Source organism: Mustela putorius, unplaced genomic scaffold (assembly GCF_011764305.1).
Source record: "Mustela putorius furo isolate JIRA1106 unplaced genomic scaffold, ASM1176430v1.1 tig00000196_pilon_pilon_pilon, whole genome shotgun sequence".
In the NCBI taxonomy this organism is placed as follows: Eukaryota; Metazoa; Chordata; class Mammalia; order Carnivora; family Mustelidae; genus Mustela; species Mustela putorius.
The window spans coordinates 4,460,576-4,476,858 of NW_025421310.1; positions in this window are offsets into that span (position 1 = coordinate 4,460,576).

Consider the following 16,283-nt stretch of genomic DNA (forward strand, 5'->3'; position numbering starts at 1 on the left):
GCAAGGGGCTCCCAGGTCTCCCTCTGAGAGGCCTGGTGATGGGCTTATCGGCGGCGTCATCGACCTGACTCTGATCAGAAGTTACTCCCTCCTGCACTTCACCTCAAGACCACTTTGCAGAGCTCTGCCATGTGAACAGGGAAGGGGGGGGCATGGGTTATGGGGATGAGGTTGTGGGGGGCTAGTCATGCCCGCAGGGACATTTCCCATGACACACAACTCCTTGTCAACTTCCATTCCAGTCTGCTGTGTCTTACAACACCCTGCGTGTCCCCATTCTGGACTTCAGGGACATGGTGTCCCTGGCCCTTCAGAAGACTGACTCTGCCTTGGTCACTAGGGCCTCATTCCTAACCACAGCTGTCACGGCACCCTCCCTCCGGCTCTGGTGGCTAGAGCAACCAGATTGACTCTTTCCATTCCAGTGGCAAGATACCTGGGACTTTACAAAATTCCCCTGGTGAGTAGCCCTGTGACCTCCATTATTATGCTTAATTACATCCCTATTACAAGCATCACTGGCTTTCTTTTCTTTCAAAAAATTTATTTATTTGAGAGAGAAAGTACGCAGGAGCAGGGTGAGGAACAGAGGGAGAGGGGGCATCCTCAGGCAGACTCCCCGCTGACACAGGCTCAGTCCCACAACCCCGAGATCAGGACCCGAGCTGAAATCAAGAGCCTAACGCCCAACTGGCCGAGCCATCCAGTCGCCCTGGCTTCTTATTTTCACAAAACCAGTCAATTCTTTTGAGCCTCCTGGTCCTACACTACAAAGTGAGGAATACGACAGTCTTCCTGGAGGCTGTGGAAGGATGGGGGAATGACATAAGGGTGAAGGGTGAGGACAGGCGAAGTCCCAGTGTGGTGGCATTTTGATTCTTCCCTCCTCGTCTCCATCCGTCTATTCCTTCACCTTCCTGTTATCACTGGCAGTTCTGTGCACCACACGCTGATGTATCTGAAATCATATTAAGATCTCACACCCTCTGATCGTCAGGCTACCAGCCTTTCAAGTTCTTGGGTGACAGTCGTATCTTGCCCAAGAGATACTATTTACACATCACAACCCTTACAAAAACGGTTGTGATAGTGGCAACCCTTGAAGGAGCATGCTGATGTTGCTGGGATTTTTCTAAGAAATTCTCATCTTGGAGAATCTGCAGTAGAGAGGAATGCCTTCACTCTTGGCTGGAGATTTCAGAAGCCGTGAGCCCCAACCCCTGTACCACAGGGGAGCAGAAGAGAAATGGTGCATGGAGTGTTCTCAAAAGAAGGCCTGATTTCACTGTTCGTTCTTTCATGTGTTCCTGCCTGGCTGTCAGAGAGAGGTCTGTACCCATGGTGTTTTCAGGCTTCAGACTTGGATTCAAACGCAGCTTTTAAAAAGAAAGATATACAAATAAACACCAAAAACAATTGTCTGGCCCTATGAATGACTTAGTCACATGACATATTTCAAAAAATGCTATGGAAGGATATTCTCTCTTCCTATTTAATCTAGCTTGTGTTCGGTGCCAGACAAATGGGGCTAGCCAGCCAGAGAGAAAAAGAGCGATTCTGAATTATGTCCAGCATGCTGAAAGATGGGACAGAGGCACAGTGGTACAGTGCAGTGGTTGCCATAGAAACTGAGACACATTCCAATTAAAGTAGCTTTCTCGAAAGGGGAAGTGGGATTTGAATTTTAACTTAAGAGATGAGATATTTACCCACCACGCCATGCCCGCAAATGACACCCTTTCAACAAAAGAGAAAAGAGTGTTGAGAAGCCTGGGGATCTGTTACGTTGGCATCAGACATGCAAGTTTTATAGCGCGCTCTCCCTGGTATCCATGTTTTCTCTCACTCCTCCCAAATCGTTGTACCTTTCATCCTGCTTTTTTTTTCCTTTTAAGATTTTATTTGAGAGAGAAAGAGCACATGAGCAGGGGTGGGGGGAGCAGAGCAAGAGGGAAAGGGAGATTCCCTGCTGAGCAGGGATCCCAATACGGGGCTGGATCCCAGGACCCCAGGTTCATGACCTGAGCCGAAGGCAGACAGTTAACCAGCTGAGCCAGCCAAGCATCCACCCTTCAACTTTCTTGGTGCAAAGAAATGTCAATTTTACTATAAATTAAAAAAAAATCCATAGAAATAAAATCTTATTTATTTATTTATTTATTTTTACTTTATAATTTTTTTTATAAACATATATTTTTAAAAGGTGAGGGAGGGGCACCTGGGTGGCTCAGTGGGTTAAGCCTCTGCCTTCGGCTCAGGTCATGATCTCAGGGTCCTGGGATCGAGGCCCACATGGGGCACTCTGCTCAGCAGGGAGCCTGCTTCCCTCCCTTTCTCTCTCTGCCTGCCTCTCTGCCTACCTGTGATCTCTCTCTCTCTCTCTCTGTGTCAAAAGAATAAATAAAATCTTAAAAAAAAAAATAAAAAGGTGAGGGAGAGCCTGGCTGGCTCAGTCTGTGGGGCATGCAACTCTTAATCTCTCGGTTGTGAGTTCAAGCTCCACACTGGGTAGAGAGGGAAAAAAATAAAATTTAAAAAAAAAAAAAAAAGAGAGAATCCACATAAAATTCAAATCCGTAAAAAATAAAATAGTACCTTAATTTAGGATTGAATCAAGAGCGAAGAAAAACGGGGCAGGGCCAACTTAAGACCCAGACCTCATGAGTCCTCATACCCACGACTCCTGCCTTACTTCTAGAGAGTCCATTTCACAAAGCCCACGGAAAAGAAATCTCCCTCGATGCCATAGAGTTATCCTTGTTAAGTTTGAAATTATGGAGAAATGTTTCCAGAAGTTTCGGCAGTCTTTATGCCAGTGCCGCCTCAAAGGCAAGGACATTCAGCAAGAGTGCCATCAGGCAGGTGGCTGGGAGGGGTCCCACAGGCAAGCTCTCTTGCATTGACAAATCCTCCATTTTCTGTTTGTTGAAGTCGCTACCCTGCTCCGGGCAGTCCCTTGTCTTTGGGCAGAGCCGCCTCCCACTTGCTTCCGTGAGCGCTGCAGATGCCTCGTGCCCAGCAGTGTGATCCCATTGACTCAACACGGTGTTTGGGGTTTGGAAGGCGCTGAGCAACAGCGGCCACAGACCACACGGTTTCTCTGTCGTCTGCGGTGGCTTTTGCACAACAGTGACAGAGTCCGACAATTATGATGGAGGTTGGGTGCTGGCAAGTCTGAAATATTTGCCATGTAAGTCCTTTACAGTAATAAAGTTGGATGGTCCCTGATTTGCACAGGCGAGTGGAGTCTAATTATTTATAATGGGAAAGACTGGAACACCCAGTGCTTTGTTCTTTGGGTCCTTCACATTTCTCCATTTTCCAGCAAATTCTCTGCCCTGATTCTTGCACCGCTAATGTAATACGGCATTGCAAAGTCCTGTACCCCCCATGCTTCATCTTCTGGAATCTGCATCACAAGATACTAGTGGGAAGAGGGGGCAGATACGGTCTGTCCCCTCATCCCCTCTATGTGTTTGCATCTGGGGTGCTTATTAATAATAACAATAATGAGTGTCAAATGTGTCATGCCTTTTACAGAAGAAGCCAGAAAAGAAATGATAAAAAGAAATGGAAATGGTTACTTCCAGAGAATCCATGGAAATGAGATGTGAATGAAACCTCCCTTTGTCTAAATTTTTACATAAATTTCACTTTCTAAAATTTCACCTTAAAATATTTATTTATTGACAGAGAAAGCACAAACAGGGGGAGCAGCAGGCAGAAGGAGAAGCAGGCTCCCCGCCGAACGGGGAGATCAAAGCAGGGCTCGATCCCAGGACCCCGAGACTGTGACCTGAGCTGAAGGCGGATGCTTAATGACTGAACTACCCAGGCACCCTAAATTTGACTTTTGAACCATGTGGACATTGTACATATTAAAACTTAAAAAATAATTCTATTTTATTTTTTTTTAACAGTTTATTTATTGGGGTGCCTGGGTGGCTCAGTTGGTTGAGTGTCCCAACTCTTTTTTTTTAAGGTTTTATTTGACAGAGGTCACAAGTAGACAGGCAGGCAGGCAGAGAGAGAGGAGGAAGCAGGCTCTCTGCTCAGCAGAGAGCCCGATGCGGGGCTCGATCCCAGGAGCCTGGGGTCATGACCCGAGCCAAAGGCCGAGGCTTTAACCCACGGAGCCACCCAGGCGCCCCCAGAGTGTCCCAACTCTTGATTTCAGCTCAGGTCATGATCTCTGGATCCTGAGATGAGCCCCGTGTCTGGCTCTGTGCTCAGCATCGGGTTGGCTTATCCCTCTCTCTCCCCGTCTGCCCTTCCTTGCACTTGTGCATTCTCTCTCTCTCTCTAAAGTAAATAAATAAAAATTTAAAAACAAAACAATTCTATGGGCACCTGAGTGGCTTAAGCATCTGCCTTCGGCTCAGGTTGTGATCCCAGGGTCCTGGGATCAAGAGAGCCCCTCATCAGGCTCCCTATGCAACAGACAGTCTGCTTCTCCTTCTGCCCCAGCCCCCCACTTTGAGCTCTCTCTCTCTCTAATTAATAAATATTTTTTAAAACTCTAAAGATTTATTTAGAGAGAGTGTGCAAGTGAAAGGGAATCTCAAACAGACTCCACACTGAGCAGAGCCTGACGTGGGCTCAAACTCACAACCCAAGATCATGACCAAAGTCAAGAGTCGGACACTTGACCAACTGAGCCTCCGGGCACTCCCAAGAGTCAGTTTTATAAACATCTAAAGCTGTGTGGCCTTGAGGAGGGCACTGAACCTCTCTGTGCCTGTCTGGGTAACAGCAGAGTCCACCTCAATGACTCTGGGTCATTGAAACTCATAGAAACTCAATGAAATCACTTATATATTGCACTTGGCAAAACATCTAGCTTGTGCCTAGGGCTAAAGAAATGTTCGCTATTATAAACTACTGGCTTTAAGGCTGAGCTAATAATCACTACCCTTCAAGTTGCAGGGAAAATGATATGACAATAATGCAGGTAAACCATGGGACACGTAACAGGCACTCAATAAAAAGCCACTGAATGTTAAGGGTCTCCAGAGAACCAGACCCACACAGTGCAGAGTCCGCGCAGGGTCACACGAAGAGATTATGACGAGTTGGCTTGTGTTTATGGGGTCTGGGAAGACCGACAGACAGCCTGCCGTCGGCACGCTGGACACCCAGGAAAGCCTGTGTTGCATATTCCAGGGTCAGGGTCAGTCTGAGAGAATCTGCCCTTCACCCACTGTTTTGGGCTTTTTGTGCTATTTGGGCCCCCAGCCAGCTGGGTGCTGCCCGTCGGCGTCAGTCGGTCTGCGGAGGCAGATGCCAACGTCTTCTGGAAACATCCTCCGACTCCCCCAGAACTCAGCTTTAACTGAGTGAGCTGTCCACGATCCAATCAAGTTGACACATAAAATTCACCACTGCGGTCGCCAAAAACGGGGTGAGGACTCCACTGATTTTAATAAAAAATCCTGCAAGACCAAACAAATAGGTATCATGAGATGGCGGGCCACAGGCTACACAGCCAGCCTCTGGATGTGTTTGGCCAACACAGCGTTCACAAAACAATTTCTCTGAGTATCCGTCTCTAAAAATAGAGACACTTTCGACGTGAACTGGGATTTCTTGGGGGGGAAAAATCACAATTGAGGGGAATTCTAGGTCTGCATCCCTGCGTGGCAACACTCTTCTAGGGATTTGGGATGGATTCCATCTTCAACTATCCCCATTGCTCCCCATGACTCCCAGCCTGCCAGCATCCCTCACCTGCACCATCTGCCTGGTGAGAACCGAGTTCAAGAACCGCAGCTCATAAGCAAACCCCCTCATTGAGCTCGGCTGCGCAATGGCGCCATGCGGCCACCAGGTGGCACCATGGCGTGTGCCGTTCAACCACTAGAGGGCGCGCGAGTACTCCCCTGGGGCCCAGCAGCCTTCAGAAAGCTACTCCCATCGGAGGTGGTCCTGCTGGGTGCTGGGAGCACCAGGTGTGACTTCCTTATTCCTCATAAGGGAGTTGTGCCTCCTGAATGGCAGCAAGGGGAACTGAGGCTCAGAGAGAGGCCGCATTTGTAAAACCAGGCAAAGCATCTCTCCCGGGGGCCAGAGGGGTTTAAGGACCTACTGTGTGTCCCAGGTTTGGCAGAACTGCTGCTGCTCCGGGTGTACTCCGCAGACCGCACCTCGTGACTTTTATTATCAGAGTTGCTGAGTCATGATAACTAGATGCATCTGACCGTCGGCCCTGTGGCTGCTCCTGACAGTGAGGGAACCAGACACTGGGCTGGTCCACAGCACGCTGAGTCACAGCCACATTACTCAGCCTCCTTGGCGTTTGGTGTGAGTAGAACATGGGCAGAGTGACGTACCACCTTTTCCCTCTTTCACCCAATCTGTCCCTTCCTTTATACCGCACAGCACTTCTTCCCAGAAGTCCTCCTGGAGAAACCCTGGCCCTGCCTTCCCCTCTCCGAGCGTGGGGGAAGGAAGTACTGACTTGCTTGTGATCCCTTGAGATCCCATACTTTTCCTCATCACAGCACGTGCCACACTCAGGGCTGCGTATCTGTCTGCCCACCGCCTGCCCACACCACCCCATCCCAAAGGAGGCTGAGGTACAGCTGTCACCCTCGCCCCAGCATGGGCTCTGAGTTCCAGGAATGATTGAGGAGGTGCTTCTTGGGGTAAGATGTCCTGGCCGCCAGCCTGGACTGGGCACCAGAGGAGCTCCTTCTCCCTTCCCATCTGAGTGAGACAGAATCGACGCGTAGTAGGTAATACCATGTGAGCTTAAGGTACACAGTGTGGGGACTCCACACCCTTGTGTTGCCAAAATTATCGCTACTGTTCACTAATGCCTCCGTCCAGCTGTGCAATTACCATTTCCTTAAAAATTGGAGCAGCACTGGGCACCTGGGTGGCCCAGTCAGGGGGGGCATCCTTTGGCTCAGGTCATGATCCCAGGCTCCCGGGACCGAATCTCACATGGGGCTCCCTGCTCAGCGGGGAATCTGCTTCTCCCTCTGCCCCTCCCCTGGCTCATGATCTCTCTCTATCTCTCTCTCAAATAAATAAAATCTTAAAAGAAAAAAATTGGAGCAGTACCCGCTGGGGCCAAATGAAGCCCAGTCTCTGGGACGGAGGCTCCAGGTGACCCCAAAGTAAATGGAAGCGTGCGGCACAGATCCTGGTGCTTCTGTCACGATCTCGTTTAAGTCAAAAGAGAGCAGGAGCCTTTCTTGGGGGGAATGGGGCCCCAGGAATCTAGAAAGGGGTTCCATGTTCTGACTCTGCCTCTAACTGCAATGCCTGTTGTCTGCGGGTGTCACTAGTAATTCTCTGACACCAGTGGGGCATCCTACAATTCAACCCAGTTCTGATGCCATTACCACACAGTGCATCACATCCCACAGGTGAAGGGCTCGGTCCCATAAGACTGCCCTCCCCCAACCTTCAGACACCAATCCAGGTTGTCCCTGAGCTTCTGACCAAACAGCTGTCAATCAGAGGGTCCCAGGACCCCCTCCTCAGGCTCAATTAATTTGCTAGAGCACCTCACAGAATTCCGACTCACTAGAAAACTGGTTTATTATAAAAGCAGGTAACTCGAGAACAGCCAGATGGGAGAGATGCTTAGGGCCAGGTATGGAGGAAGGGTGTGTGGAGACCTCCCCACATCTGCCCTCGTTCACCAACCTGGAAGCTCTCAGAAGCCCGCCCTTTCAGGGTTTTGTGGTGGTGCATTATATAGGCATCACTGACGAAATCACTGGCCATTGGTGTTGGATTCAACCTCCGGCCCTTCTCCCAACCCCAGAGGTCAGGGATGGGACTGGAAGTTGCCACCAGCCAAGACTTGGTTGGTTGGTTCCCTTGGTAACCAGACCCACCCCTGGGTGTTTGCTCAAAGTCCCTTCATACATCAGTTAAAAGCACCTTCATCACTGAAGCAGCTCTCAGGAATTCCCAGGTTTTAGGAGCTCTGTGCCAGGAATGGGGATGAGGACCAAATAAATATTTGTTTTTATAAATCACTATAATATCATTCTAATCAGAGGCGGGAAAATATCGCGGCTAACTGGGGAGGTTCTGACATTCAGCAGATGTGCTGGGCCTGCCCAACTGAGAAAGCCTGCTCCAGGCGTGACTTTCTTATTGGCGAAATGGGGACTGTCAAGGGTAAACTATATTCGCGGGTTACAGTGAAGGTTTAGTAAACAGCAAAGTGTGCCTGTTTTACATACTTCACCACATAACAAATAGTCAGTCACTGCAACTATCATTAGTGATACGAATTCTATTAAACAGCTAATATGTATCATTTTTAAAAAGGTTTTTATTTATGAGAGAGTGAGAGAAAGCATGAGTGGGGGTGGGGGGAGGTAGAGGCAGCAGGAGAAGCAGGCTCCCTGATGAGCTGGAAGTCAGACATGGGGCTCAATCCCATGACCCTGAGATCAAGAGCTGAGCAGAAAGCAGACTCTTAACTGACTGAGCCACCCCAGCGCCCTAAGCTGATTTTTAAAAGCAGAAAAATATTTTTCAAAAAATATTTTATTTATTTATTTGACAGAGAGACATCACAAGTAGGCAGAGCACCAAGCAGAGGGAGAGGGAGAAGCAGGCTCTATGCTGAGCAGAGAGCCTGATGTGGGGCTCGATCCCAGGACCCCGAGATCATGACCTGAGCCGAAAGGCAGAGGCTTAACCCGCTGAGCCACCCAGGCACCCAAAGCAGGTTATTTTTAAGAAACTGCAAACACAAGACAAGCTCTAAAAACTGAGTCATGACCCTTTGTAAGTGACATTTACATTTCTAAGGGAAATTTCCATTTGTGAGGGTGTCTCTGTATATGAGGGCTAGGACTCGAAATTTCTAGGAAGTTCCTATCAATGGAAAATCTGCACAAGGACCTGCTCTTGCTCGCTGGGTTTTTCAAGGTCACCTCCATGACTGACTTCTACCACCTTCTGTCTCCAGGGAAGCTGGTATTAGAGGCAATGGCTTCCACCACTTCACTCACTCCATTTTCCTGGGTCTCTCCCTTATGCACAGGAGGTACTAACCTTATGAAGCTTTTGGTTTCCTCCTGTTAATCTGTCTTATACCATTTTAATGATCAGACCAGCCAAAGAGCCTAGAGGAGAAGGGCACACTTTTATGCCCCTCTGAGTTGGCTGCTTGGGGAGGGAAGTGAGGGCTGGGTGTTGGCATTTCGCTTGGACCCTGAGAAACACCCCAACTGGCAGCTCATGTCGGCATTAATAAAGTAGGGGCGTTGCCTAGATCAGTGGTCAGTTTGGGTTTTCTTAAGCGATCCAACCATTGCCAAATGACCTCTTGCCTACATGAGGAGGCGGTGGGGTGGACAACAGCCTCTTCCCATACGTTTCCCACACCCCACACCCCGCCCCGCAGCAGGAATGCTGCCGCTGGTACACCACCAGCCTAGCTCTAGACCAGCTCTCATGGGCGAGCGGAGAAATAAGTGGTAACAGCATTACAGGGAAGCCTCCTGAGGCTTCACTGCGTGAAGTACGACGTGGCGCCCACATCGCACACCAGCCCCTGGATGCTGGGCTTCCGGCCCATCTTTGCTTCTGCACAAGTTGGCTACAGATTCAGAGGCTCCCACTAGTACGGGGCTGGTACAAGTCAGGAAAGCACTATATTTATGGTTATACCTTTATTACAAAATATATTGTGGGGAGGAAAAATGACAGAGTCAGAGAGAGAGATAAAGGTCTGGTCCCTTCAACCCTTTATAAGAACGCCATCCACCCCAGGGACTCCACCACAAAGACCTCGTCCAAACCCAATCACTTCCCAAAGGCCCCACCTGTGAACACCAAAATATTAACACTTAGGGATTCAACATATGGATGGAGGGGTGGACACAACAGCTTCTAGAAGCTGGAAGAAACAAAGAAACGGAGTCTTCCCTGGGCTGTTCACTTAGCACAAGGGGTAACTTGGCAACTGTTTGGGGTAAATTTTCTACCCTTCTGAGGGTTTTCTGGATGGCCTAAGAATTAAACTGACATGGGACAGATGCACAGGGGAAAACCAAATTTAATTCTGCACATGCAGGATCCCCACATACACGAGAGGTTTCAAGACAGAGAGGAAGGCTAAGGCAGGTCTCCGTGCCACGCAGAGCTGAGGACGGGGCTGGGGGCCAGAGCCTCAGAGGGGAGCAGGGCACTAAGAACACACGTGTTGTAATAGATGTCTGCCCTGCCCTGCAGATGGGGCCCTCAGATAAAACCTGTCTTCGGTAACAGCTCTAATTCTGGAAAAGACCCCCAGTTTGGAGTCTTCTAGGTAGTTAGTTAAGTGAAGGGCAAAAGTTTCTCTGGGGCCTACAGGGTCTCGATCACCTTCAGCCCCAAATAGCCCAGATGCCAAAGCCAAAGTGGGCCAAAGACCTCTTTAGGATTTAGGAATGAAAACATTAATGAATGTTAGAGCACAGCACATCAGTTATAGACGGTCTGGTCAGTGTTGCTCAACCCCACCACACATTAGAATCTTCTGAGGAGTTTTACTACATCGTGCACTGGGTTGTGACCCCGACAATCTGAACGCTCTCCAGCGGTGGACATGGGCACAGTATTATTTTTTTACAGCTCCCAAGTGGCTCTGAGGTACAACCAAGATTGAGAACCAATGAATCTACAAAGTTTTGGGGTTTTTTAAGATTTCATTTTTAAGGGGTGCCTGGGTGGCTCAGTCAGTGAAGCGTCTGCCTTCAGTTCAGGTCATGATCCCAGGGTGCTGGGATAGAGTCCCACGTCAGGCTCCTTGCTCAGTGGGGAGCCTGCTTTTCCCTCTCCCTCTGCCTGCTTTCCCCCTGCTTGTGCGCGCTCTATGTCAGATAAATAAATAAAATCTTAAAAAAAAAAAAGATTTTATTTTCACATAATCTCTACAGCCAACATGGGGCTTGAACTCATAACCCCAAGATCAACAGTGGCATGCTCTACCCACTGAGCCACCCAGGTGCCCCTCTACAAAGTAGATTTTTTAAATGAAAGTTCAGGGCGCCTGGGTGGCTCCATTGGTTAAGCAACTGCCTTCAGCTCAGGTCATGATCCCAGAGTCCCAGAATCAAGTCCCGCATTGGGCTCCCAGCTCCGTGGAGAGTCTGCTTCTCCCTCTGACCTTCTCCCCTCTCATGCTCTCTCTCAAATAAATAAAATCTTTTGGAAAAAAAAAAAGATGAAACTTCATTGTTCTGCCCAAATGGAAATCCTGCATCACTTGCCATAAGATACTCCTAAGAGTAAACACAGTGAAAAAGAGATATAACCTGATATAAGGGGATTGGTGAGCATTAGAACTGCTACAGATAGGGGCACCTGGGTGGCTCAGTGGGTTAAAGCCTCTGCCTTTGGCTCAGGTCATGATCCCAGGGTCTTGGGATCAAGCCCCGCATCGGGCTCTCTGCTCAATGGGGTGCCTGCTTCCCTTCCTCTCCTGCCTGCCTCTCTGTCTACTTGTGATCTCTGTCAAATAAATAAATGAAATCTTAAAAAAAAAAAAAAAAAAAAGAACTGCTACAGATAAACTTACTCCTTCACTGAGAAGGCCTGAAAAAGATCTGAAAAAAATAACAACTCCCTGATTCAGAATTGCCACACTTTATGCCTCCAGGGTCGACCAGGGCACTGACTTACTTAGACCCTGGTTTCGGACACAGGGGGAGGGAAACATGAGTTGGCCCAATTTTGCTAGACGATTTTAAGACGAATAGTAGGGACGCCTGGGTGGCTCAGTGGTTAAGTGTCTGCCTTCGGCTCAGGTAGTGATCCCAGGGTAGTAGGATCCGGCCCCACATGGGCTCTCTGCTCATCAAGGAGCCTGTTTCCCCCTCTCCCACTCCCCCTGCTTCTGTTCCCTCTCTCGCTGTGTTTCTGTCAAAAAAATAAAATCTTAAAAAACAGACAAACATATATTAGGAAGCAGTGAAGACATCTCTGAGACTAGGAAGACAAGATGCTGGATACTACAAAGGGAGGGGAAAGCGGGGCGAGGACAGGGCGGCAGATCTGACTGCATTTTGCAGATGGCGCGAAGATGGAAGCAGGGTCGGGACAGTGCCTGGCAGGGAGCTAGACTGGGAAGTCCGCGCCCATCCCTCTCCACGCGAGGATACGCCGAGCGCACCCAGCTCGAGAACTGGCCGGGGCCAGCCGGCTGCGCACGCGACAAGGACACATCTTGGGAATTCCCGCGTCCTGCTACCCGACCCGCGCCATCCCTCCGAGAGGACAGCCATTGGCGGCGCGCGGAGACGCGAGACCAGCATCACGAAACCCACTTTGCAGATCAAGGCACCGAGACTCCAGAGCGAGGAAGGGTCGCGTCCGGGTCCCCAGAGATCACGACACCCACACGTGAGAGGCCCCTGTGCGCGGGCACCGCCCGACGGTTCCACCAGGCACTCCAATTCCATCATCAGCCCTGGTCAGATGGGCAAACTGAGGCACGGAGTGTGTGCACCCCGAGGGGCAGCGGCGCTTCAAAGGTCACTTCACAAAGGGGAAACCGAGGCCCGCCGAGGACGAGCGGGTTCCGGCCCAAACTTCCCTCGGCGGGGGCGGGGGGTCACAAGGGGGGTCGCCCCGAGGAGGGGACGCGGCTCGGAATCCACGACTTGTTCAGACCAGCCTCTCCCCGCCGCGGGCAGCCACGACGTCACAGGGGGGTGGGGCGGTGACCGGGAAACCCGGGCGTGGAGGAACAGCGGGTCGCACTCACCTCCCGAGGCCGACCTTCGGAGCCTACACTTCCGGGAACGGGGCCGGGAGCAGCTCGCCGGCGCGCACTCGGCGACCCTCCACCAGCGCGACCTGCGACAGCACCCGGGGGACCACGGCCCACGCAACCCTTGACAGCACCGCCGGCGAGCGCGCGCGGGGCCCACTCAGTGCGCATGTGCGCCCCTAGCTGTCGTTCAAAGCCGGCCTGCGGCGTCTCTGCCAATCGGAAGCCTCCTTCCAGCCTGGCCCCGCCTCGTTCGCCAGGCGTCCGGCGTCCGGCTGTCTCCAGGGCAACCGTCAGGCCGCCTGTCTAAAAAAGAGGGGCCCAGCGACTTCTGGGTGTTGTAGTCTCCGGGGGGCAGAGAAACGGGAGGCGCCGGGGAACGAGAAAGGTCTCCGACGCCGGCGTTCCTGCTTCCTTTCCCCAGCCCCGCTTGCCAGGTCCTGCCGCAGGGGCCGACCAGCTCGCGGGCCTTGGGGTCGGTGGTGGGGGCGTCGCGGGGTGGGGGAGGCGTCTCTGTCACCATGGTAACACCCCCGCTCGCGGCCCGCCTCTTGAGCGCTGACGTCACGCGCGGAGCCGGGCGAGAAGGCAGTGGGCGCATGCGCCGGGGGAGGGCGGGCTGGGGCGGTCCCGTGGGAGGAGCCAGAGGGGGAGGGCGGAGTTAGGACCCGCACTTCGCCCAGAAGCGAGCCTGGGAAGTCCATCCCCATCATTTTCCATTAAGAGGAAACTCGGAGCTTATCAAAGTACACCTGAAGAATTGGATATTTTCATTGTAAATTTTATTCGTCAATAATTTTACTTTTAGAGAGAGGTTGCAGGTAGAAGGTGCCCACATGGTCCTGTCCCCCAGCTTCCCCTGTGTTAACCTCTCAGGACTGCAGCACGCTTGTGCACACAAGCCTCTCGCATCTGAGCAATGCCATAAACTGAGCTCCAGCCCATTCCCATGGTCCCAGTCTCCCCCCGGGGTCCTTTTCTATTCCGGAGTCCCGTGGCGTGGAGTTCTCAGGTTTCCCCAGCTTCCTCTGATCCGCAGCCCTTTTCTCAGACTTTCCTTGTTTGCCGTGACCTTGACAGTCTTGAAGGGTCCTAGCCAGGTGTCCTGCAAAACATCCTCCAGTGCTTGCTAGAGTCCACACTTAACTTACGACTAGGAACCGACTCTTTAACTTTAACTGAACATTTAACTTTGCTAGTTGAGTCAATGATTGCACAAACGTTAAGTGTGTTTAGAACACACACATATCTGGATATGTGCATCCACTTTTTCAGCTAAATTTCATGAAATCTAATTACACATTAGTGACGTCTGGTGAAAAATGAGCATTCAAGCTGAGCTGTGCTGTAAGTGAAAAATGCATACCGGATTTCAAAGGCTTACTACAAAAAGAAGGATATTTATTTGACAGAGAGAGATCACAAGTAAGCAGAGAGGCAGGCAGAGAGAGAGAAGGGGAAGCAGGCTCCCCGCTGAGCAGAGTCCGATGTGGGACTGGATCCCAGGATCATGACCTGAGCTGAAGGCAGAGGCTTAACCCACTGAGCCACCCAGGCACCCCTTTAATGAACTTTTTGCTGAACCAACCAATGACTGCTTCTGATCATGATGATGGGAAGGCTTCTACTCTTCAATACCCCCATCTTACAGATGACAAATGAGGCATTGATAGACAATAACTTCCCCAAAGTTGCAATCCAGTAAGGGGCGGGAGCTGGAATTTACACGCAAGAAACCTGTCTCCTACAAACCATAAGAGACTCTTAATCTCATAAGGGTAGCAGGGGATAGGGGGATAGGGAGAGGGTGTTTGGGTGATGGACCTTGGAGAGGGTATGTGCTATGGTGAGTGCTGTGAAATGTGTAAGCCTGATGAGTCAAAGACCTGCTCCCCTGGGCAAATAATACATTATATGTTAATTTAAAAAAAAAAAAAAAGAAATCTGTCTCCTTGTTAGAGCCCAAGCTCTGAGCCAGGACCACAGGGACATGCTCCAATGCAATAGGGCAACAAAGTACACAGGCTGGAAAGCTGGGACACAGCTTTGTCTTGGGCTCACTCTACCTTCAGATCCCTATTTCCTCAGTCTTTGTACAAAAATAAATAAATAAATAAAAATAATTTGTAATGAGTCAAACCTGGTCAAACCGCAGCACCTTGACCTTGGACTAGTCATCATCCCTCTGGGCTATATTTTCTTCACCTCAGAAGCAGGCAGCCTAGTGGAAGCTCCTTGAAGGTTGTTGCCAGAACTGGCATATATGATTCTGGGCACCTTTGGCCCCCTGTGAATGGAAGAACTGAGACTTCAGCTGCTTCAGCTAGTGTAGGTTTAATCAGAGAAACAGTGGGGGAAGTTGAGCAAGGCCAGGGAGAGCAGTCGTGGGGAGACCCCTGGTGCTCAGTCACCCTGGGCCTGTCGGGACCCTCAGGGACACTTTCCCGCAGTGCCTCTGGGCAGACAGGTGTCACCATCAGAGGACCCCAGTTCTTCACCCTCCAAACTGGCCTTCTGGGGCCAACAGGCTTCTCGAGAGGCGAGACTACAGGGCAGATGAATGACTGACCAGGGCCGAGCTGAGACGGAGCAGTGTTGCTAGAAAGAGCAGCAGGGGTCGGTCCTGAGGGAAGGGGACAGAGAGCAGAGAAAGGTAGATGTGCCTACCAATTGGAATGCAGGGCCCTAAGTCGGGCGGGGGTGGGGAGGACTCCTTCCATCACTCCCAGCAGGTGCCTCCTCCTCCCAGGGGTTCTTGCCCTCAGTGGGAACTAGCCGCCCCTCCAGTTCCATATTTCCCCTCACAGCTAGGCCTTCCACTCCCCTGCTTGCCAGTTACCCTTCCCATGGTGAGCTCCGTGACCACAGGGACCTCCTCTGCGGCAGCCCCTGGGTCCCCCCACCCCTTCCGTCCCTGGCCCTTTGGTGCTCCTGGCCCCTCTGACCCCCCACCCCTCCATACATCAGATTGCAACATCCCCATACTCTCTGTCACCCCAGCCCCACCTCCATGCCCCGGGCCCTCTCACCCCCAGCCCCCTTGCGGCCCCCAGCTTCAATGTACCCCCAGACAGGCACATGGGAGCCTGGAGGGAGTATGTGAGGTTTGCCTTGTGTACTGGGGCCCCCATGATTGATCAGGTGGACTTCTTCCTCTCAGGGGGTCTCACAGTGTAGTGTAGGGGTCCAGAGGGCCTCAGGGTGACTCCAGCCTCCCCCACTTTTTATAGTTTTTAAAATTGAGGTAAAATCCGCACCACATCAATTTCACTATTTAGCCCTTGTAATAAGTCAAGGATCTGTCCTGGAGTGGCTCCTTAGTACACTGAACAGAATTCCCGGGTGGCCCAACCCTTCCACCGCTCAGCGTGTACCCAAAAGAGCGGAAAACAAGGGTTTGAACAAAAAGGTGCACACAGATGTTCGAAGCACTGCTATCCACCATAGTCAGAAGGTGACAACAGCTCAAAGGTCCTTCAGCTGTTGGACAGATAAACAAAATGTGGTCTAGCTGTCAGAGGAAACACGACTCGGCCGTAAGAAAGAACAAAGA